This window comes from Notechis scutatus, chromosome 2 (assembly GCF_049901735.1).
Source record: "Notechis scutatus isolate UNSWTSFEM ecotype Mainland chromosome 2, rNotScu1.2, whole genome shotgun sequence".
Lineage (NCBI taxonomy): Eukaryota > Metazoa > Chordata > Lepidosauria > Squamata > Elapidae > Notechis > Notechis scutatus.
In genome coordinates, this window is record NC_142010.1 from 57,676,731 (window position 1) to 57,700,617 (window position 23,887).

The following is a 23,887-nucleotide window of genomic DNA, read 5'->3' on the forward strand; positions in this document are numbered from 1 at the left end:
TAGGAGAGCTCTTAAATCCCCAGGAAATCATTGTGGCTTGAGCTGTAATTGCTATTAGACTTCATGTGAGAGAGATGGCTAGGAGAGATGGAAGTAATCAACACATTTTTGTTGATTTTTGTTCTGCTTAAAATTCAATATTATGGTCTGAACTGGAAGACCTGTTTAGTTATAGATAAAGTAAGGAAATTATAAGTAAATAGAGAAAATGTATGCATATGTACATACACACACACACACACACACAAAATCATTCATACTATCATTGCTTATACAACCTTAATAAAAAATTTAGAGAATGCCATATACACTCTGGTACATGGGAAAAATTGTTGCAGCCATCTTGCCATGGCCACCTTGGCATGGCCAGCGCACCACAGCCAACTTGCACCAGGCAATGCACTGTGGCCAGTTCACTGCAGGACAGCTTGATGCAGGATAATATAACAATTGGCCATGGCAAGTTGGCCACGGCAAGTTGGCTGCAACAAATTGGCCATGCCAAGTTGACCACACTGAGTTGTCCTAGACCTGGCATTTTCTAGGTAGGCCGAGGTATATCTTCAAGTATTCTGACTTCAGACCAATTAATAATCAGCAAAGATACTTTTCTGAAATGAAGGTTGAGTACAGTAATGTATGCAACCAAGGTACTTCTACCAAGAACAGTACTTCTACTTGGTCTTATTTTTTTAAAAATGATTACTTTTATAGGGTACAGTAGATTCTGTTTTAAAATATATGAATTAATTTTGTATATATGCCACTTTTCAAGAATGGTACTCAGATCAGGTAGCCATAAATCATAATAAAACTAAATATATAATTAAATTAACTCTGTATGAAAGCATATTTGCTGCTTGACAAAAGAAAGTCTTCTAAATATTTACAAAGGGATGGAGGCATGATCCAAAAGTGAGCACTTCCAGTATTAATAGAGACTGTATCAGAAAGACATTCAGGGGGAATATGGAAGCTTTCCTATCTAAGCTAGGACTTTGTCATAATCTCATGCAACTGAAGCCCAATGGAGAGGGATGCGTTGACGAGGGTTTTGTTATTTCCTAATTTTTGTTAGAACAAATTGTTTATTTGCAACTGGTTTATCTTACTGTTCCATCATGAGATCAGGATTTTATAGTGGTCTCTGCATTGCTCGCTTACCATCTTGGACACATTTCTCCTAGATGTAGATGTATACCATATCTGAGGAGCCATCTCTTCCCAATAGGACAAGCCCATACCATTTGGACCAGCAGAAGAGGCCTGCTACAGATCTCATCTTCTAAGGAATTAAAGCAGACAAGGTCAAAAAGAGATGAGGCCTCCATCTTGATGGAACAATCTACTGTACCATCAGAGGTAGGAATTGCCTCCTCCCTTTTGGCCTTACACATTGTATTCACAATGGTTATAGAAACTTGTAACGTAATTAGATGTAATATTTTTTTTGTGCAATTTATCTTCTGTGGATAAATCCTTATGGACTGTATGAAAGCATTTACATTTTTGTTGAATTAACTGAGGAAAAAACCCCAAATAATATTACAGAATCATGGCAAATCTAAGATTTAAAAAAACTGCATATAAATATTCTTTTTGAAATGGCTGGCACTATATAACTTAGATACTGTTGTACAATTGACAAAGTCAATTTAAATATTTTGTGCGTGTGCTAGGAGTATGCATCTATGAGCTGTTTTCAATCAAATGATGGTTTTGAATGGTAACTAAAAATAGCTACATAAAATAGCCACTATTCCTTTTTGCATTCATTGGTACCTAAGGGTAAAAAGCAAACAGTAGGGTATAATTGTTCTTTGCATCTCATTCATAAGGTGAAAAATTTGGGAATTTGCAAATGGGAAGCAGAAGTAGGGCTGGGCTGTTAGATACTCTAGGAGAGAGTTCTGTTTAAACAGATGCTGTGTCACCATGGTGATCTTACAAATACATAAACTTGCCACCTATTAAGAACATTTCACTAAGAATCTTGCAAGAGAATTGCAAGATGTTCTTTGGAATGAAGGCAAGCATGATATAAAAAGTGACCTCACATCCATTATTTGGTTCTGAAGGCACTTTTGTCTTCCTTACTGAAATGTCAAACGTGCATAACAGCAATCAAATATTGCTCTATGCAAAAGAAAAACAAAAAACCATATCAGAGCATGTATTTTACTTTTTTCAATTTGATACCTTATTCATCTTTAAAGAATATAAAAGCTTTAAAAATGGGGAAATGCGCTGAAGATTGAAGCATGAGTCACCTGCAAAAATAGCTCTATATCTAGCCAGCTCTGGGATGATTTTCCCTAGAGTTTGAGAACGCATTTCCTTATGGCTGATTCCAGAATGGTTCTGCTTATTGAACTCTGTTTTCAAGCCTCCAAAAGAATGAGACCTTGAAACCAGTGAGATGAGATTTGATATCACAAGTCAATCGAAGGATAGATGTAAGTGTCTGGAAGTGAATAGTGTACAACTTTTGCTTGGATTGATTGCCATGTTTTCTGTTTAGGTCAGCAACATGTCAATGCACAAATATAGCTTTCTTTAAAGGTAAAGGTAAAGGTTTCCCCTATTCAGTCACTTCGACTCAGGGGAGGGGGGAGAATACTCATCTCCGTTTCTTAGGCAAAAAAGCCAGTGTTGTCCAAAGACATGTCTGTGGTCATGTGGCCAGGATGACTATATCTCGAGGTGCACAGAATACTGTTATCTTCCCACCCAAGTGGTACCTATTTATCTACTTATATTTTTATGCTTTCAAACTGCTAAGTGGAACTGAGGCAATTAAGGGGAGCTTACCCTGTCATGCAGCCCTTGGGTCTCGGAACTTAGGCTTTCCAGCTGATAACCTCAGCATCTTTAATCACTGAGCCAACCCTAGCCCTAACTCTTTGACTTTCTTTAGTGCTTTAGAATAGATGTAGGTGAAAATGAATATATCTTTCTGGATATTCTTTCTCAAAAATATATATGCTTTAAATAATATTCCCCTTTCCTATAAAGTAATACAAGACCTGATGAATTGGAAGACAGTTGAATCAGTGTGCAGCCTAATGGCATTGCGAAGCCACAAACAGAACATGCTTTCATTAGTATGCCCTCCAAGAATTATTATGTTGCCTTTCTTACCAATCTAGAGCCTATAAATAGAAGTCACTGTCACTTTATCCTTTGAAAACTGAGACTGCCATCTTCTAGGCCAGGGGTCCCCAACCACCGGTCCACGGACCGGTACTGGTCCGTGGAACAAATCCTACCGGGCCGCTGGTTTGCTGGTGCCGCCATCTTTTTGATGAAAAAGTGCTTCCGGTGAGCTTTTCCGGGTAGAAAGCTCACCGGAAGCACTTTTTCATCAAAAGATGGCGGCGTATGCTTCGATGAGCTTTTCCGGGTAGAAAGCCATTTCTACCCGGAAAAGCTCACGAGCGCTGGCGCCGCTCTTTTTGATGAAAAAGTGCTTCCGGTGAGGTCACCTGAAGCACTTTTTCATCAAAAAAAGATGGCGGCGCCCAGCTGATGCCGGTACCGGGCCGCGGTGCCCAGCTGATGCCGGTACCGGGCCGCGGCATAAAAAAGGTTGGGGATCACTGTTCTAGGCCATTCAGGTTGGTAGGGATATCTTTATATTTAATGAACTCTCTCACTATATACACATTTTAAAAAAAATAAGTTTATCCCCTCCCACATTTAACCTTGGCCTTTGAGGGACTTGATCATTTTCTATTTAAATAGAAATTAATTAAATAAATGAATTAAATCTATGTAGTACGATCCTTTTCCAATCATGTAGTCAAAGGTCTCTATTTCTATGAATTTAAGCATCATAGTTTATTAGATTTAGACTCATTTTATCCTTACAAGCACACAATGCTAGCTTATCAATCTGCTACAAAGTCCATGGCTCTACAAATGTTCTTTTATAAAAAATAAATGGAAAGTAAATGTTTTCAGCATTGGATGGATTAAATTTCAAATATTTTCATTTAAAAATGATTAAATGATTAAATGATTAAAAATGTTCGCTTTCCTGATGGATTGTGCCTAAAAGCAATATGGAAAAATACAGAATAGCTGTTCTTGTACAGGACTCACATTTGTGCTCCCTCTAATTCTATGTCAATTCTCAAGTGAGTGTATGAAGAAAACCAAAGCCAATAGGTTGTACAACTTTTTTCAAAAGTCAGAGTTAGAGAACAGAAGTCTTTTTGTTTTATTTAAGTCTCATTTTTTATGTGTGGTTAAAATCCAAGAACTCACAACTCACTCACTCTCTCTCCCTCTCCCTCTCTCTCCCTCTTTCCTTCCTTCCCTCCCTCTCTCATTTCTGGAGTTGTGTTGTATTTCTAATATGAAGGCAAAATAGTTTGGTGGTGCAGATGTAACCACTACTGCAACTTCTTAAAAAAAACAACCCTTTTTTTCTGAACTCCCAAGACCCTTCCACATTTCTCTCTCTGAACTCCCAAGACCCTTCTATTCCTCCAACTGTACATATAAAATTTCAGAGTTAAAAGAAAATAAACTTTTATGTACTGCCACACATAGAGATCAGTCCCAACAATCAACTTTACAGCCTTACTACCCTACTGATGAGCCGGTTATCTGGATAGAAAATGATGAAGGAGGGGAGGGGGAGGGGGGAGAAAGAAGTTGAAATTTGTTGCCTGAGACAAGAAGCAAAATGGTTATCCCATTCCACATACAAAAGTGAACCTTTTTGTTAAATGAATCTTGCTTCAAAGTAATAGACATAATAATTCTACCTCCAAGAGGACAGCCACCTAATAGAGACAGCATATAGGGCATAAGCTATACTATTCTGCAAGTTCCCCACCTCTCATCCTAGTTCTTAGTCCTAGTTATCTACCTCTCTCTATCTTATAGTCCAGTCATCTGATATTTTCTTAGTTATTTGGTCATTATAAGTCTAGTGATATGAAAGATACCATCCTTTTATCTGTTACCAGTGTTAACAATTTATTTATAAAATATAAAGACCACCTCAGTCTAATTAGATCTGGGCAGTTGACAATGTTACAGTGATAGACTGGCATGCTTTTTCCTATGAAGGGAAGGAACTATTATTCTTTCCCTAAGGCAACAAACTGTTTTGGATGAGTCGTTGCTTACAGGTCAAATTACAGTGTGACATACACAATAAAAGAACACTATAAATAAAACAAATAGGCAAACCAAGCCAAAGTTTCCAGAAACAGCTATAGAAAAGGAGCAATTTGTACCAAAAGGCAGAACAAAAAATCCCCCTCCTTAATCCATTATTAATATGGCCATGGTCAGGAAAATGAATGTAATCTTATATAATATTTATTAAAAGCCACTCCTATACTGTCATACCTTCTAAGCTATAAAACAAAGAGAATTCTTTCTGTACTACCACAGATTTATAAATGTTTTCCTTAATGGCATCACTTTATCAACTGAAAGAATTAGAAGAAATAAAAAATGTAAAGTGAAAAATCCCAGTTGATGTGAAATATTCAGTAGTCAAAAGTAACATCAGCCTACATGCTTAATGAATATATAGTTGACTCAAGAAAGTGGTAGACAGTTTTGATCTTTGGGCTCAAGAAAAGATGTAATATGCTGAAATAGTAAAGAAACTATTAATCAAAGCAAGTAAGATAATGACAAGTTTAAACAAGGTCATTAAGGTTAAGGATATTTGGAAGACAACAATAAATTGAATCATTTAAGCAATATTACTTTCCAGTAAAAACATACAACGGTAAAAGTTGGACATCAAGAAAAAGTTAAAGAAGATAAATGCCTTTGAATTAAACTGACTAAATAAAAATGATGACCAGCAGAACTTACAGATTTTAGGCATTATGGTGCAATGGGACTAGAAAAAGTGGGTTTGTCCAGTAAGGTTGAGCAAAGTAGAACAGGAAGACCTTGAATAAGTGGAAATATAATATCAGGGAACTCATTAGAAACTTCTTGAAACAGAACTGAATTATTACTGAAGGCAAGACATGATGGGAAGCATTTGTCCATATAGTCATTTGACAATACACAATTAGTTTCAGAATTGTTTTTGTTTACTTCTTAAGAAAGGAGTTTAATTTTTACATTGATTGGAGCAGTAATCCTTAAAATGGTTTTACCCGTACTACGCCCAAGAATTATAAATTAAGAGAAAGTCCATGGTGCACATAGTATACACTATTAGTCAGGATTTTATCCAAGAATCTCATCAAACAGCTCTCTGGATAACCATTTTCTAGGCTAAAATGTAGAAGCATTTGAATCATTCCTTGTGTACACAACACTTTAACTGCATTACAACTGTTTGCAGCCTTAGGGATTGGAAATAGTCAGGATGTCTTCTTCATATATGCACCGCAGCACACTGATAATGGCATGGAAACAGACTTGGCTTGGCATTAAAACTTGGCTATAGAGTGTGTAAAGCCAGAAAGACGTGAAGCAAATCTATACAGTCATTCCCTAAAGTAAATTCAAGAAACTGTATCATTCCAAGGATTTTATGACCATACAATTAACAGTAATGTCCACTATTTGGAAGTGAATAATAGTTTTCTCAGTATAGCAGAGAAGATGGCTATCATCTCGTAAATGCAAGCTAAGAAATCTATAGAGGCTCAAATACAGTCAACCACACAGTACATTCCAAATTCAGTCTGGCTCTGAAATGTAAACAATCTGAGAGGCTGGATTGGCGTCTGTAGCCTGCAGCTGATTAAATGCCTATTCTGTACCACCTACCAAGGGAAAAACTGGAAAGGAAATAAATCATAAAAGGCAGACTATACAGTTCAAGGGCCAGCATTCTGACTTGTGTCAATTGGCAAATCTAGGTCCAGAGCAACACAATCACTGAAATTTCAGGCTGATGTTTTGACTGATGCCAGCTCTGAAAAACAGTCTACAAACATGTGTGCATGTGTGCCCAGATATACTTGTGTGCAAACAGAGAAAGATAAAAATATTTACATCCTGGCTTTCTATGAAAATGTAAACCCAAAGAAGTCCAAAAACATGTGTTTGTTCAGAAGCGCCTCCCACTGAGGTTGATGCTTGCTGACGATTGCAACCTCAGTTCCAATTAATATAATTGTATGTGCAAGCTAGAGAATAAAATAATAACCAACAAAGTTCTGTTACAATAAAAGAAGTCAAAGGAGGTATAATAATATCTCTCAGAATTGTGATGAACCAAGATTGATTTTTGCAATTAAGAAGAAAGAAAGCCCTTCAGACTTAATTGGGAAGAAGATAATCCAACTGCTACAGTGGTTAGCTGCTGTATCCTACATTATTTCTGACAAAGACATTTTGTACAAGTTCTCTGGGGGTTAATGAATTATAAGATAGGTCAATAATTTTAGTGAACTGACTCTAGTCTTTGAAACACAGCACAAATATGTTAATATAGGAGAAGCTATAACTTGAACCAGATCATTGACAGTCCTAGGAAAGGACAGGCAGTCTTCAACCTAATTTCACATGGATTTTGAGCTAATTTCAACTGCCCTCTGTGAACCATCAACTCAGAGCCTTGGTCCTTACTTGAAGGTCTGCTGCTGTTGCTGAATGGAAAGGGAAGAGGATGAGAAAAAGCAGGGACATTCATCAACTTTGATGAAAAAGTGACTGCCATATTCTGCACCAGTTGTAGGTTTTGGCTGATATTAACAACTTCTTTCCAATACAAGGACACAACTTTATACTAAATAAAAGCTGATGAAAAGTTATTCATTTGCCCTTCAAACAACAAACTTGGTGCTTAAGGTAAGACAAGCACCAACTCAGTATCAAATAGATAGTCATACCCAGAGTTGTCAGGATCTCAATTATCATTCCATGTGCAAAGCGTTACCACCGCCAAACTAAACATAAGCTACAATTCCAGGATTAGATAAATATGAAAAATGGAACAGTGTCATTAGCATGTCAATAATGCCTACTTCAAATGTCCAGATGATGTACATCCTAGACCAGCGGTCGCCAATCTGTGGGCTGCAGCCCACTGGCGGGCCATGAAAATTTTTTGGTGGGCCGCAGAGAAATCTCACCCCCAGAGCACCCCCCCAAGCAATTAATCCAGGCTGCACAGAAACACAAGGCTGCACAGCCCACATGGCCCGCGGGAACCCTCCCCGCCCACTCACTCCTTACCCGGCAAACTTGCCTGCTAAATTGGTATTTTTCCTTTTTCCAACCATCAGCTGTTCTGCTGTGCCGGGAGATTTAGATTAGCTAGGAAGCAGGATTTCTGGTTGGATTTCTTGCTTTCTAGCTAGTCTTTAGATCTTTGGCTCTGCTTTTAAGCACAGCTGAACCTACCTTAGCACTGAAGGTTCTATTATTCATTGCAGACTCATGGCAAAAAAATTTGAGAGACTGCTAGATAGATCACTGGCAGATAGATAGATCACTGAATGATTTTGTGAGCAACTCAATCTGCCTGCCTGTTTTGCCTGATTTGGGGTAAAAGTTGCTCTTTTTATAAAAAAATCAATATTTACATACATGGTGTTATGAGTTAATTTTGTGAGTTTGCTTGCAAGCAAATTTTATGTGACAGACTGAGCTAGCCAATGGCAGATAGATAGATTTTTGAATGAATCTGTGATTCTGTGAGCAATTCAATCTGCCTGCCTGCTTTGCCAGATTTGGGGTAAAAGTTGCTCTTTTTTATAAAAAAAATCAATATTTATATAAATATTTGTAATAATTACATACAAGCCATGCCCAGTCAGTCACATGACCACCAAACCACAACCACAAATTAGGCCATGCCCACAGAACCGGTTAGTCATCCATGGGATTTAAAATTATGAGTTTGGTGGTCCCTGAGGTCCAAAAGGTTGGCGACCCCTGTTCTAGACTACCTTCTGGAAATCTCCGAAATTTTATTTTAGTTTGAGACTCATGTGAATGTCATAGTCTACAGCAGTGTTTCTCAATCTTGCCAACTTTACAAATCTTGACCTTCATTTTCAAGAACTGTCAACTTTAAGAAGCATGGATATCAACCCAGCAAAACCCATGCTGGGTGGGGAATTCTGGGAGTTGTGATCCACATTTCTTAAAATTGACAAGATTGAGAAACGCTAGTTTGTTTTTTTCAGAAAGTCATAAACAGAAGCATCACTCCCAATGACCCCAGCTAATAGCAAAGGATTCCAGAGATTGTAACTCAGCAACATCTGGAGGACCACAAGTTGTGTAACTGACATTTTAATATAGATTCATGCATATATCCTTTGCAACTGTTACTATTAGAGAAACAAATAAAACAAAACATTATTTGCTTATCCAAGTGAACAATTGCCAGAAAACATTGAAATTGTCATCACACCACAGTAACATTCACAGTAAAAATTCCAAACATGTACTTAGCAGCCAAATATTCAAAGTCCCTAAAGTAGAATTAATTTGTGGCAACTAGATTTTTTGGAAGAGCTTTTTATGTTCAAGCCAAAACATGCTCATGTTTTTATGTTCAAGCCAAAACATGCTCATGTTTTCCTTGCACATTCAGAATGTGATGGCAAAGCTGACATATTTTCTAAACTTAGAGATATCCCTAACTTAGATTAGAAGAAAGAATGATATAATTTACTTGCAAGAATGCATCTCTTTAATAATTTTAATCTAGAGTCCTTGATGGAGACCTTGCTTAAAAATAAGAATTCGCTCTCTGGAGCAAGAAATCAGCACACCACTGAAATCTGAAATTCTTGCAGTAAAGTAAACTCTTGAAATGGGAAGGTTTTAATTTCCAGATACTGTGTCAATGGGAATTCTGGCATCAACCCATCTATTGATTGATTGATTGATTGATTGATTTGATTTGTCAATTGCTTACACGATAATAGGTACAAGTATAAACATGAGTAAGAATACAGGAAATAGATATGAATAACTGGGGACAATAGGACAGGGACAGGAGGCACAATGGTGCACTTATGCACGCCCCTTACAGACCTCTTAGGAATGGGGTGAGGTCAACAGTAAGGTTAAAGGAGTGGCGGTTTGAGAATGTAACAACAGCATCAGATAGTGCATTCCAGACATTGACTGCTCTGTTGCTGAAGTCGTACTTTCTGCAATCGAATTTGAAGTGGTTAACTTTGAGTTTGTATCTGTTGTGTGCTCTTGTATTGTTGCGGTTGAAACTGAAGTGGTCATTGACTGGTTTTGAGTTTGGTTGTTTTCTTGCAGATGTTTCATTTCCAGGCTATGTAACATTATCAGGGTGAGGGCAAATGGAGTTGGCTGATTGTTTTGCTGCTGTAGATAGGTCTCAAATATTTTTGCTATATTTTCCTAATATATTGTAAATAATAAAATATCCACTTTTTTGTTAATCCTGACAATGTTTTCCTTTTCTTTATTTTGTAATGCCAGATATTTTGCTCAAAATATATTTTAACAGAAATTGAACCTGTTACCATTAGTGAATAACAAGATAGGATCATCTCCATCTTTCTCAATTGTTTATGATCAATTGTTTGACAATGAAATCTTAATAATACTACACATAGGTAAAATATGAGCTTGCAGAACACTACTAGAGCCCAAATGACAACTTAAGTTAGCCTGTATAGATAACAGCAATATTCACTCACATCTGCAATTCATGACTTAAAAAACTTGGCACTCTCATATTTCTTATGTCTCTCTTGAATTAAACTGTTATTAATTCCACATATTCACATGTTTTGGTTTAGTACCAAGAAAAGCATAAATGTTATCAGTTGAATCAAACATTACCTGCCATTGAAATTATTTCAATGAAAAACAGCTTGGTATTTGGCCATAATATTGTTAGTGATTTTAATGAAAAGCTCAGATATGATTCATTGTATCACTATTTTACAATGCCATCATATGTGCAGCTCTGAAAAAAATAAATAAAAATCAGACAGAAAAAAGAAAGAAAAAATAAGAATATAGTAAAAGAAAAAAAAAGAAATATCTAAAGAAGTGACTTCCCTCATCATCACAAGTATAAACAATTTAAGTAATTATCAATTTCTGTTAAAATACAACTTCCCATATCCCACCTCTTATCTATCAACAAACCCATGAACCCAAATTATATGCAACTTTATTATTTTTCCAAATAACTTTATACACTATGTCCCGTCTCCTTAGCTACAAAACCACCATGCTTGGGTGATTAGGTTTTAAGTCACCCTAGTTTGTTTTGGCTGTGTTTTTAAATACCACTTGGCACTTTTTTCATTGTAGAAAATATGTTAACAATCCTATCTGCAATCTGAAAAACATTACAGAGAAATTTAACTTGAGCGTCTGCTGTTCCTTCCCACATTTATCTTGGGCTCTGACAATGCAGTCACTTCAAATTCAATATCAGACATTTTTTATCATCCTTTTTTTTTGGTATGGAAATTTTTGTTAATCTTTAAAAAAAGCTGTGATAGAATGTTGGTCTGTATTCCGGGAGGGAAGGAATGAATTCCAGAGGAGCAAGAGACAACACAGTTTAAATAGTTGGTGTGAGAGGAAGAGGGTGAATATGGCTCATCCCTAATAGTCCCAGAATATTTTGGTGCAAGTAGTCTGCCTATTTCTGTCTATAGACGAGGAACAATAAAGAAAACCGCTCAGAAAAATCTCAAATTTCTTGGTTTTTAGAACCTGACAAAACCTGACAAAAACTTAATCTAATCTGGTGTTTTAAATAGCTTGTTGAATATGTTTGTGACTTTGAGTAGGTCTCCAACACAAGTGTTGCCTTGTTTGGGTTTTCTATGATGATGATGATGATGATGATGATGATGATGATGATGATGATTGTGATTATTATTGTTATTGTTGTTGTTGTTTTCATTTTGTATTCATTCCATATGTTTTATTATATATGCATTTGAATCATGAATTCAAATTATCATTCAAAATTTAGCTTAGAAAACTTAAATGGTTGACAAAATGGAGGGGGACAAGGGAACCTTAAATCTCACAGTCAGGTGAGCCAAATTAATCTACACAAGTTTCCCTTCAAACTCTTTATTTCAATTTTCCACTCAGAAAGCTAGAAAGCTTGAATAGTGAAAAATATTATTCCTTCTTATAATTTATGCAGTCAAAATGCAAAATACAAGCCAATTTTGAGTTTTGAATCCAAATATATACAGATTTTAAATAGATGCAATACTGATTTCTACAACTCAGCAGTTCTCTATTTTACTGAAACCTGGATTAATGCAGAAATTCATGAAGACAACAGCATATACATCCCAGTATTTCAGACATTTAGATCGGACAGAATTGAAAAGACATCAGGTAAAACAAAAGGTTTATATATCAACAATAGCTGGTCTCAGGATATAACTATAATATATAAATTCTGTGATGAAAACTTAGAGTCTTTACGTATCAACTGAAAGCCATTTTATTCTCCACATGAGTTCTCCTCATTTCTCCTAATAGCTGTGCATGTTCCTATGAGCTTGTGTAAACAAGGCATTACAAACTCTAACAGATCAAATTATGGAGACTGAAGCCAAACACCCAGATTCCCTTCCCATCATTTTAGGAGATTTCAATCAAGCAAATTTAAGGAAAGAGCTCCCAAAATATTTCCAGCATGTAAATTATCCTACCAGAGGCAAAAATACTTTAAACCACTGCTACACAACAGTAAAAGGTGCTTATAGGTCTTTACCAGGAGCAGTTGTGGGACACTCTGATCACTGCATGATTCACCTTGTACCTACCTACAGACAAAGACTTAAAACCATGAAACCAGGGGTGGGATTCTACCGGTTCTGTCTGGTTCTATAGAACCCCTTGTTAACTTTCTAAGCAGTTTAGAAGCAATCTCCTTTTGTTTTTTTCCACCCTTATTACATTCTTGCCAGTACACCTAGACTTCCTGTCTCCAGAGCTTCTGACGCTTGACTTTCTTAAAAGGGAAGGGTTGTTTTAAGATTTTTATACTGCTGTTGGGAGGAAATACTTCTCCGGACAATCAGCACTTTGAAGAAATAATTGAATAATGAAGCAAAGTTTTAGTGACAGGGAACCAAGATGAGTGACATTCAGCAAGGCTTCTTGGCTAGTTAGAAAGATTGACATTCAAACATGAGTTTACATACCCTGAGTTTTGGTCTAAAACTGGTTTTTGGTGAAGGTTAATTCTGTGCTTGGTGATGTTTACTCCTGTGTTTATTGATGGGATAATTTTCCTTATTCAGCTTCAACAAGCAACAGCTACTGTTGTGATTTAATTATTTGTATTGTGTTTGAATTTTTTCCTGCCTCATGGTGTGTGTTTTTTCTATCTGGAGAGGGGGTCTTCCTTCACTGCTTTAGTACTATCTGGTACTGTCCTTTTGGGGTATACTTCCAAGAGGCAGGATGCAAGCTTGGCACTGATTTTTTTTACTGCCTTTCTGGGGGGCATGCAACATTTCCTTAAATCTAGATGATTTTCTTAGGATAACTTGTGAGGTGAGTGAGGCCAGCTGGTTTTTTTAATGGTGCAAATGGATCTAAGGATTGCTTTTCCTGGGTGTGCTTTTTCTAGAGAGCTTAAATGACCTTTCTGCTAAAGGATTTCACTTTATGAGAAAGAGTTGGCTGCTGATAGTTATCACTGCATTTTAACTATTTTCATTCCTCAAGGTGCTCTGGCTTGCAGGTATTTTTAATTTGATGATTGGTATTTAGGGCAGCTTTTTGCAAGCAAAGAAGCTTTTTGTATTTTTGTACAGGTAATCCTTGACTTTCAACAGTTCATTTAGTGACCATTCAAAGTTACAATGGCACTGAAAAAAGTGACATGACCATTTTTCACACATGACCATTGCAGCATCCCCACTGTCTTGAGAGGCCAGGCGCCCCTTAAGATGAATGATGTCGAGTTGGCCATGCCCACCCAGTCACATGACCACCAAGCCACACCCACCAACTAAGCCATGCCCACAGAACCGGTTGTTAAAAAACTGAATCCCACCCCTGCATGAAACCAACAATTAAATCAGGACTTGGACAGATGAGGCAAAGCTAAAGCTCCAGGCTTGCCTTGATTGCACTGATTGGAATGTTTTTGAAGATACCTCTGCAGACCAAGATGACCTCACAGATACTGTAACACCATATGTCAGCTTCTGTGAAGACTTATGTGTCCAACAAGGAACCTGAAAATATATAGTAACAATAAACCTTGGTTCACAGCTAAACTTAACTTCCAAAGAAGAAGCGTACAGAAAAGGTGACAGAATGCCATACAATCAGGCCAGAAACATATTAATGAGAGAGATCAGAGCAGCTACTGTGAATAGTTAAGGAATCAGTTCTCAACAAATGAACCAGAAAACATGTGGAAAATTCTTAAAAACATCACTGACGACAGCAAACCTCTTCCCAGGAAGAAGGAAATCAACATCTAGCAGATGACCTGAATGTGTTTTACTGTAGGTTTGAAAGGAAACTACAGCCACATATCTCCACAACCCCAATCTCAAACACACCAACAATAGCCAAGCCTCCTCAACTGACCCCAATACATTGGGGTTCACAACATCTGGTGATCACAGAAAAAGAAGTGCAAGGTCTATTTCACAGACAAAAGCCAGGAAAAGCACCACAGCCAGACAAGATAACTCATTCTTGCTTAAAAGTCTGTGCTGACCAATTGGCCCCCATCTTCACCAGAATCTTCAATAAATCACTAGAGATGTGCTATGTTCCTTCTTGCTTCAAATGCTCTACTATCACCCCAGTGCCAAAGGAGCCCTCCACTGAATGACTATAGACCAGTTGCTCTAACATTGGTAGTTATGAAAACCTTTCAAAGGCTAGTCCCATCTGAAAACCATCACGGATCCACTGTTAGATCCCATGCAGTTTGTATACTGAGAAAATAGGTCGACAGATGATGCTGTTAATATGGCTCTGCACTACATCCTACAACACTGTTGCGCTCAACAACCTACCCAGAGTCCAGAGCCCGACATAATAGATGGAAGTCTTCTGACACTTGTTCAAGAGTCCGGAGTCACAGCATCAGCTGGAAGTTTTCTGGAGCTTGTCGGAGGGTCCGGGGTTGCAGTGTCAGCTAAATGGGAAGCTTCCAGAGTTTGGCAGAGGGACCAAGATTGCAGCGTCGGCTTTGCCTCTATTGACACAATGAGAACATTGCGGGGTGGGGAAGTTAGATTGCTGGGAATGTCCGGGGGGGTGTAGTGAATTACCTGTGGCTAGATCAGCTGTTATGAGGGATTGGTGACAGCTGATTGCACTGTTTACACTGAGTATATGATGTTGGAATAATGGATTGCACATGAGTAGGAGGGAGGTTGATGTTAGGTGGGCGTAATTAGGCATGGGGTGGGGCACAGGGGATTAGGCAATAGGTGGATGTCACGGTAATTAGCAGGGTAATCAAGGTAATTAGCAGAAATGGATAAAAACAGCACTGGAAGATAACCGCTTCCAACACTGGCTTTGCATGCATGGGAATCCGTTGTCGTTGCTATTGAACTTGATTGGGAATACAACAATAAACCCTATTATCACACAGGATTACACGTGAGTAGTGTAGTTTATTGTTACAAAGTATTCCAATTCTTGACAAAGACTGACAGACCTTGAATCTGCAAATACCTATGCAAGGGTCCTCCTTGTAGACTTCAGTTCAGCATTCAATACCATCATTCCAGACATTCTTCTAACTAAACTAAACCAGTTAGCGGTACCTGAACACACTTGTAAGTGGATCATAAGCTTCCTAGCAGACAGGAAGCAGCAGGTGAAATTAAGCAGAATCACATCTGATACCTGAACAATTAGCACAGGACACCCCGCCCCCCAGGCTGTGTGCTTTCTCCACTTCTATTCTCCCTAGATACCAATGACTGCATCTCAAACAATCCATTTGTTAAAATACTGAAGTTTGCAGATGACACAACAATGATTGCTCTCATTTGAGGCAATGACAAATCCGCATACAGACAGGAGGTTATACAACTTGCCTCATGGTGTAACCGGAACAATCTGGAACTGAACACACTCAAAACCATAGAAATGGTGGTAGACTTTAGAAGAAACCCTCCCATACTACCACCTCTTATAATACTAGTCAACACAGTGTTCACATTAGAGACCTTTAAACTTCTAGGTTCTATCATATCACAAGACCTAAAATGGACACCTAACATCAAAAACGTCATCAAAAAAGCACAACAAAGAATGTTCTTTCTGCACCAACTCAGAAAGCTCAAAATGCCCAAGGAGTTGCTGATCCAGTTCTACAGAGGAATTATTGAGTCTGTCATCTGCACCTCTATAACTGTCTGGTTTGGTTATGCAACCCAACAAGACAGACACAGACTTCAGAGGATAATTAGGACTACAGAAAAAACAATTACTATCAACCTGCCTTCAATCGAGGACCTGTATACTGCACTCGTCAAAAAGAAGGCTGTGAAAATGTTTACAGACCCCTCACATTCCGGACATAAACTGTTTTGACTCCTTCCCTCAAAACGATGCTATAGAGCACTGCACACCAGAACAACTAGACACAAGAACAGTTTTTTTCCCGAATGCCATCACTCTGCTAAACAAATAATTCCCTCTACTATTACTATTAATCTTCTCATCACTCCTTATCACCCATCCCCTCCCACTTGTGACTGTATGACTATAACTTTGTTGCTTGTATCCTTACGATTTATATTGACTGTTTCCTAGTATGATTTGATTGCTTATTGTACCCTACGACTATTATTAAGTGTTGTACCTTGTGATTCTTGACTCTTGACAAATGTATCTTTTCTTTTATGTACACTGAGAGCATTTGCACCAAGACAAATTCCTGTGTGTCCAATCACACTTGTGACAAGTCACCTTGGTAAGAGTAGCTTGGTGAAAGTCAATATAATATAAAATATCCCCCCCCCTTAAAAAATCATTGACTTGCTATTTAAAATCCCTAAAGAGTTAAGATATGTTATCTACAGAAAGGTCTGAAATATTTTGTTCACTCAGAATAAATGGTCCTATAATAATTATGAGCCACAAATATAATCTATTTAATAGGATATAAATGAACCATTCCTAACAGCGGCTACAATCTTCAATATTTTTTGGAAGAAAATATGACAGTTCAGTAGATGACCATACTTACACATTCAGAATTACAATTCTGCCAATTATCAAGCAGAATAACTCTAGCAGCTACCTAAACTGAGCATCTCCCCACTTTTGGCCAAGTGTCTACCTAGGATTGTGTAGCTATGATAAGAGCCCAGGGTAGAGAAAGAAGAGGAAAGATACAACTTTTAAAAAGCATCAGGAGGTACGATATATATGCCTACACCAACTCCTTTTCAACCCCAGAACCAAACACTGTACATTCCTAGCTAAATTAACCCCCCCACCCCCAAAAAAAGACCAAGTAGTTTTCATGGAATTAAAACATGGTTTTGAAAATCAATGGACTAAATGAGGAGCCTACAAAAAATTGAATGGAATAATAATACTTCTGTGTCAGAAGCACCGAAATACTTCCATGGTGAAAGGATTTGCCGGTGACATCACTGTCACCCAGAAGATGCCCAGTTGGGGGCTCTTTTTGCATCCCATTAAGTTGCCCACCAAAGTGGTACCCATTTATCAATTTGCAATCGCCCACATCAACAGGAGCTGAAGCAAGTAGCAGGAGCTCACCCCACCCCGTGGCAGCAACAGGTCTTGAATGCAAAGCTGCCAATTGTCAATCCAGCGTTCTAACCTTGTGAGCTGCTGTGCAAAGAATATTACTTTAAATGTAATGAAAATGTTGGAAAATTTCAGTGACCAAGAGACTATGTTTAAAAAGTGAATTGTAAAAATTCAGGTTTATATACTTTAGAGAAATGCTATAAATATTACTTGTTTTGCAGTGGCTGTGTGACTTGTTATGTGAATGTAGACTACATTTGTGTCTAAAAATTGAAATGCTATTGATTTTCCCTTACACAATCAACCATGCTTTCTGAGTGATGTATAAACCCAGTTTTGATGTGTATGCATCTGAATCTAACAAAATAATCCTTTACTTCATGTAATTCAAAAGTATTAAATACAATTATTTTTCAGTATGCTCTGAAAAATAACGGTGCTCTTGTTCTTCAAGGCTAAAAAAAAAAGTAATAATCCTGAACAAGTAAAGTATGAGTAACTTTTCTTTTATATGCCCCATGTCTCTTGATGAAGAGAGATTTACTCAACCAGAGAGCCTCTAAAGTCCTTTCCAACTCTGTTATACTGTTATTGTTAAGAATTCCTGATTGGGCAGAAGATTGTATTCTCACTACTGTAAACCTGATCTGAAGAGGTGATCCCTTTACACCTGACTATTCAATATGATAAAGCCAACCTATGAAAAGGTAGAATCAACATGCATTACCCTTGCTTAGTAAAGATGACAAAAAGCATAAACATTGAAAAGATGTCTAATTATCATATAGCCTTTCATACCTCTACCATATAAGTTATTATTCTGAAATGTATAGACTGTAGTTCATCTTTCTTGGCATTAAAAGCAGGAAATTTTAATTCCGCATAATTATAAAGTAAAGTCCACTCATTATAAAACACTTTCGACTGGTGTCTGTTTCAGATTAGCCCACCTGAACTAACAAAGGGCAATTTGCATTCTTTGGCTCCTATGATTAGTTTCCTGAAGGGCTATAACACTCGAAGTTTGCATCACGCTTACATTGTTAGAAAATGTTCCTCTGGTAATTATCTTAACTTATTCCATGCCCTTCAGTGTTATTCTTTCCAAGAAATGCAAAATTATAAAATCAAATGAAAAATGGAAATCATAGAAACTAGAAAAAAAAAACTACACAAATTCAACATTATTATGTGAAACTTCATAAGTTAAAAGCTTACGCATTTCAGAAGCTAAAATCTGAAGACATAAGAAAATGCAGGCAGATGTTTAAAGACATGATGTTACTAACCACATCTGACTGGATGGCTATGAGGGCTAAGAAACTTAAATATAGGCAATCCTTGACTTACAACCACAATTGAACCTAAAATTTCCATAGGTAATGAAGACAGTTGTCAAATGAGTTTTGCCCCATTTTACCAACTTTCTTGCCACAGTTGTTCAGTGAATCACTGCAATTGTTAAGGCAGTAACGTGGTTAAGTGAATCTGGCTTCCCCATTCACTTTGCTTGTCAGAAGGTCACACAACTCTGGGATACTGTAACCATCATAAATACGAGTCAGTTGCCCAGCATCAAATTCTGATCATGTGACCATGGGGATGCTTCTACAGTCATAAGTGGGAGGAAAATGGCAATGTCACTTTTTTCAGTGCCATTTTAACTTCGAACAGTCACTAAATGAACTGTCGTAAATCAAGAACTACCTATATTTCCTTTCAACCATGATAAAAGTAGTCCTTTTTGCCAAGCCATCATCTCCTTGCACCACATGCCCAAAGCATGTGAGTTTCGGCTAATCACTGCACCAGGGAGACAGTCAGTCATCTTCTGTTCTTTCTTTTTCAATACAGACATGTCTTAGCAATCGGAAAGTCCACGTTTTTATTGCTATTGAAAAAAAATCTTATCTGTTAATCCTAAAATTGTTACAGCCCTTCTTTTTTGCTTCATTATTTTTAAAAAAATAAGCATAGCAATAAACAATAAAAAAGACTTCATTTTAAATTATTCTTGAGTCCAAAGAGAGAGAAGAATCTACCACAGGGCTGTCAAACTCGCGGCCCACAGGCCAGATACATCACATGCTGGCCACACCCATGCCCAGTTTAGCAAAGGGCAAACAACTGATACAAACTCAAGCTAAACTGTTCCAAACTCGATTGCAGAAAATACGACTTCAGCAACAGAGTGGTCAACCCCTGGAATGCCCTACCAGACTCTGTTGTTACAACCTCAACCCCTCACAGCTTCAACCACATACTGTTTACCGTGGACCTCACCTAAGAGGCCCTTAAAGGGGACATGCATAAGCGCACCAGCCTGCCTACTGTCCCTAACTGTCTCCATTTATCTGTATTTACTCCCTTTGTTCTTGTTTATGTTCATACTTATACTCGTTATCTTGTACGTTTGACAAACAAACAAATAAATAAAAAAGGGGGCAAAGTCCCAATATATCATGTGATGCTGCCCTGACGACGCGAGTTTGACACCCCTGATTTACCACCTTCAGTTCTTCACTGTCAAACACACATTCACTAATCATGCCTTATGCTAAATAAATAATGAACAATCATATTGCCTAACATTGCTTTTGTCTTCTTTATATGTTCTCCTTTTTCTCCTGTCATTATGAACTCTTTGCAAATTAGTTTGCCAATATATATCCAGAACAAGCTGTGCCCAGTGTAATTCAGAGCTAAGTACCTGTCCTTAAACTCCTGTAAATTTGAGAAAAGTCTATCGCTTTGGAAATGCATTGCCCTCTTTAGCTGGGCTCAATAGGAATCCAAGTAAGAATTCTAAACTGTCAAAAAAAAAAGGGGAATTAATTTACTCAGGAGATTGCTTTTCCGGGAATGTCAGAGTCTGTTAAGCTAGAAATGGCTAACCACTTTCACCTTACTTAAGCCAAAACTGGGAAAGGTGAAAGACAGAGGGAGCAGTGCACTTAGCAACTGACCCTTTAAAAAGATAATTTCATTCCTCTTGTCAGCAAGGATAATCACTCTGGATTTCTAAAGTACCACAAAGCATTTTTTTTAAAGCATTTCTTCTATCTTGCACTCAAAATGTCACCGAAGGTGGACATTCTGACCATTCTGTCCCACTGATTTTCCTTTTTTCAGCAGCCATCATTTGTGCTGCTTCAAGGAGTTGCAAAGAAAGAAACACTGGCATGTGTGTTTAATCATGAAACACATATGGATACAGTCAAATGAGTCACTATTACTTCCAAAGAAAGGAACAAGGATCACCAGGCAGTAATCTGATTCTACTCCCAACAATGAGAGAAAGCAATCCTAATTGTGACATTCTTTGTAACATTCCTATTTTGAAAAATAAAGTGTTCTGATCACATGTTTTTGTAAGAAAATATAACACAAATGCTTTGATTTGTGAAATATGCACAGTCCTGATTATCTACACTATTGTGTTGTTGCAACATTTCTACTGATATACAAACAAGAACAAGTCTAATCAAGCTTATCCTTGCTCCAAGAACTCCATTCAAAAAACTGCTAGCATTTATCTACCTGGGGCTGCCTTTGAAGTTGGCCTGAAAATTGCAGCTGTTCCAGAGGGCAATAGTTGAAATGTTAAGAGAGAGGGCCTTTCAAAATTGCTTCCCTGGAGCCCAGAACCTAACTAGATACTTTCTTCAACCTCATTCAGCCAGATGCTAAGGTCACTTTCCGGCCTTTCTGTATATTTTAAATGTTGGCTTTTTTAAAAACTAATTCACATATGTTACTTAGTCTCTTAAAAGTGGACTCACTGCAGAAATTATGTAATTATTTTAATCAATATAACCCAATTTGAGATCAATGAAGGGTGGATTTTAAAAAAGCTTTAAAATGCATAGAAAGTTTTATTTTTAATTTCTAAATCACCAATTTGGGTCTTATTTCCAATGCTCTGAGTTTATAACTGAATTTGCTCAGGATGCAATGAAGTTAAGCATTAGAAGGACAGAATTGGGGAAAGGTGTAATCATGGTCTAAAAATTATTTCTGGAGGTACTTAGCTATTTTTGTATTTCTCCCATTGGAGCCTAAATTGTTAATCTATAGCTTAGAAAATTCACTAGTACAGCTACAAAACTTTATCCAGTCCAACATCAACAGACTGCTGCCAACCTTTTAAATTATGCCAAATGTCCTCACAATGCCTACACTGGGATTAGTAGTAGGAAAATAATTGGGAAGACTAAAGAAAATTGAGTAGCACCTAAAACAGCACTGAGAACTATTTCAGTAATCTCAAAACACGAGAGTACAAGTAAGGTTTATAGTTGCAAGAAGTACAATTATTTATTTATTAGAAACACATTTACACACCTCAGATTTAAACTAATTGATATGTCACAAATGAAATACACAAAAAGTAAACCTTCCCTCAGTCTGAGCCAACTTCTTGATGACTTTGTGAACACATCCATGAAGGTTTCTTGACAATATTGCAGATATGTTTACTTCCTAATTTAGCCTATCTCCTATCTCAGAAGCCACCTTCACCTGCTTTGCTTCCAAATTCAAAGCTGGCTAAGTACCACCACTTATTACAAAACTTCATGATCAAATTGTTGTTTAATAAAACTGCAGAGGGGTAAATCTAGATCAACCAATATCACCTGTAGGGAATCTCCCCCCAAAAATTCAAGATAGTGGTAATGAAAAAGAAACGTCATCCCTTTTATACATGTGTGCAATGCAAAAAGGGAAAAGCTTCCATTGTGACATATTTCTAACATCTTATGTATTTTTTACGTTTATTTAATTTCACATGCATGAATATTGTTTTGTCTATTTATTCATATCCCTTTGTTATTTTTATAAATAACTCAAAACAGCAAACATACCCAATATTCCTTCCTCCTTTTTCCCTAAAACAATAACTCTGTGAGAAATTTTCTTGCTGGAAATATATATAATTTCCCCAAAACATAAAGGATTCTTAGTTTAAGTTGTAAAAGTAATTCCTCATAAATGTTTACCTTTTTAATTAGCTTGTTCTCTAACTTTGATTTAAGCTTTGATCTTTGATTTGATGCTTATCTCTGTGGCTTAGGCCTAGGAATTTCCAGTGGCTCCAGGGATGCGATTGAAACGGTGTAACAACTGGTTTGGTGAACATGCACTTCATGTACATGCAGAGCATTTGCTACTGACTTTCTCCAGTAATCTCTGTGTGTTAAACAGCTGATGCGCAGCAATCCACTGTGCTGCATGAATTAGCTGAGCTTGAAAACCAGGAAAGCACACACTAGAACTGGGGAGGGCAAGTGGGCCCAATAGTTGATCATCAGAGTGAGCTGATTCACTCACAGCTGATCCACGAAGCTATCAGTTCGCCCAAACTGGGCCAAACCGGTAGAATCCCACCCTGAGTGGCTATCTTAGGCAGGATAAATGATGCCAAATTGCCCATGAAAACTACAGTCATTTCTTTTTAACATCTCTACACATAAACATCTAATGATACATAACATTATGCCATCATATTCAGTGGATGCTACTTGCCAAAACTGGACACAGTACAGTGACATCACAGCTTTCATATTGTCATTGAGAAAGCTTTGTCACAGAGAATGTTTCAACTAGTCTGACTGGAAGCACCAATATCCAGTAAAACACCAATCTATCCTAGGATACAGAACATGTATTAAGCAGTGTTTTCTTGAAAGGGTTGTATCCTAGGGCAGAATCTGTTAGTAACCAATGCCCCCAGTTCTAATGTGCCTTGTTCCAGATATTCTTTCTTTCATTAAGGCGGACTAATAAAGAAAAACAAAAGCAAACATCTACTTCTTATAGCAGTGTAGGTATGGTTTACAGATAGTATGGAGAAATTGTTGCTGAGTTACAACTTCCACCAGTACTCATCATTGGTCTTGCTGGCCCAGCTTGCTTAAAGATGTAGCTCTGGAGGGCCATGGCTTCCCTACTGTAGGAGATAACCAGGCTGAGCCCAAGGGATGGGTCAAATGCCTCATCATTCAGGAGTCCCTGCATGCCCATAAAAGATCTGTCAGGCCCACCTTGAATTCCTTTCTATTGTTAACTCCTGTTAATTTCCCTTGACTGTTACTAGTTCAGATTCTTGTAGAGAGCTTACAATAAATCTTTATACACATTCGAACTGCCTGATTTCCCTGGTGTTTGACATCCCTGCTTGTTC

General features: G+C 37.5%; 1 protein-coding gene and 1 long non-coding RNA gene across 4 annotated transcripts in view; one reads left to right on the forward strand and one right to left on the reverse strand.

Moving 5' to 3' along the window:
• FBLN2 (fibulin 2) overlaps positions 1 to 23,887 on the reverse strand; it is a 152,010-nt gene that overhangs the window by 89,169 nt on the left and 38,954 nt on the right. The window lies entirely within an intron of this gene.
• LOC148132032 (uncharacterized) overlaps positions 1 to 23,887 on the forward strand; it is a 124,573-nt gene that overhangs the window by 45,092 nt on the left and 55,594 nt on the right. The window contains exon 3 of the long non-coding RNA XR_015747521.1: positions 1,232 to 1,362. This is a non-coding gene — a long non-coding RNA (uncharacterized LOC148132032). The remainder of the gene's footprint in view (positions 1 to 1,231; positions 1,363 to 23,887) is intronic.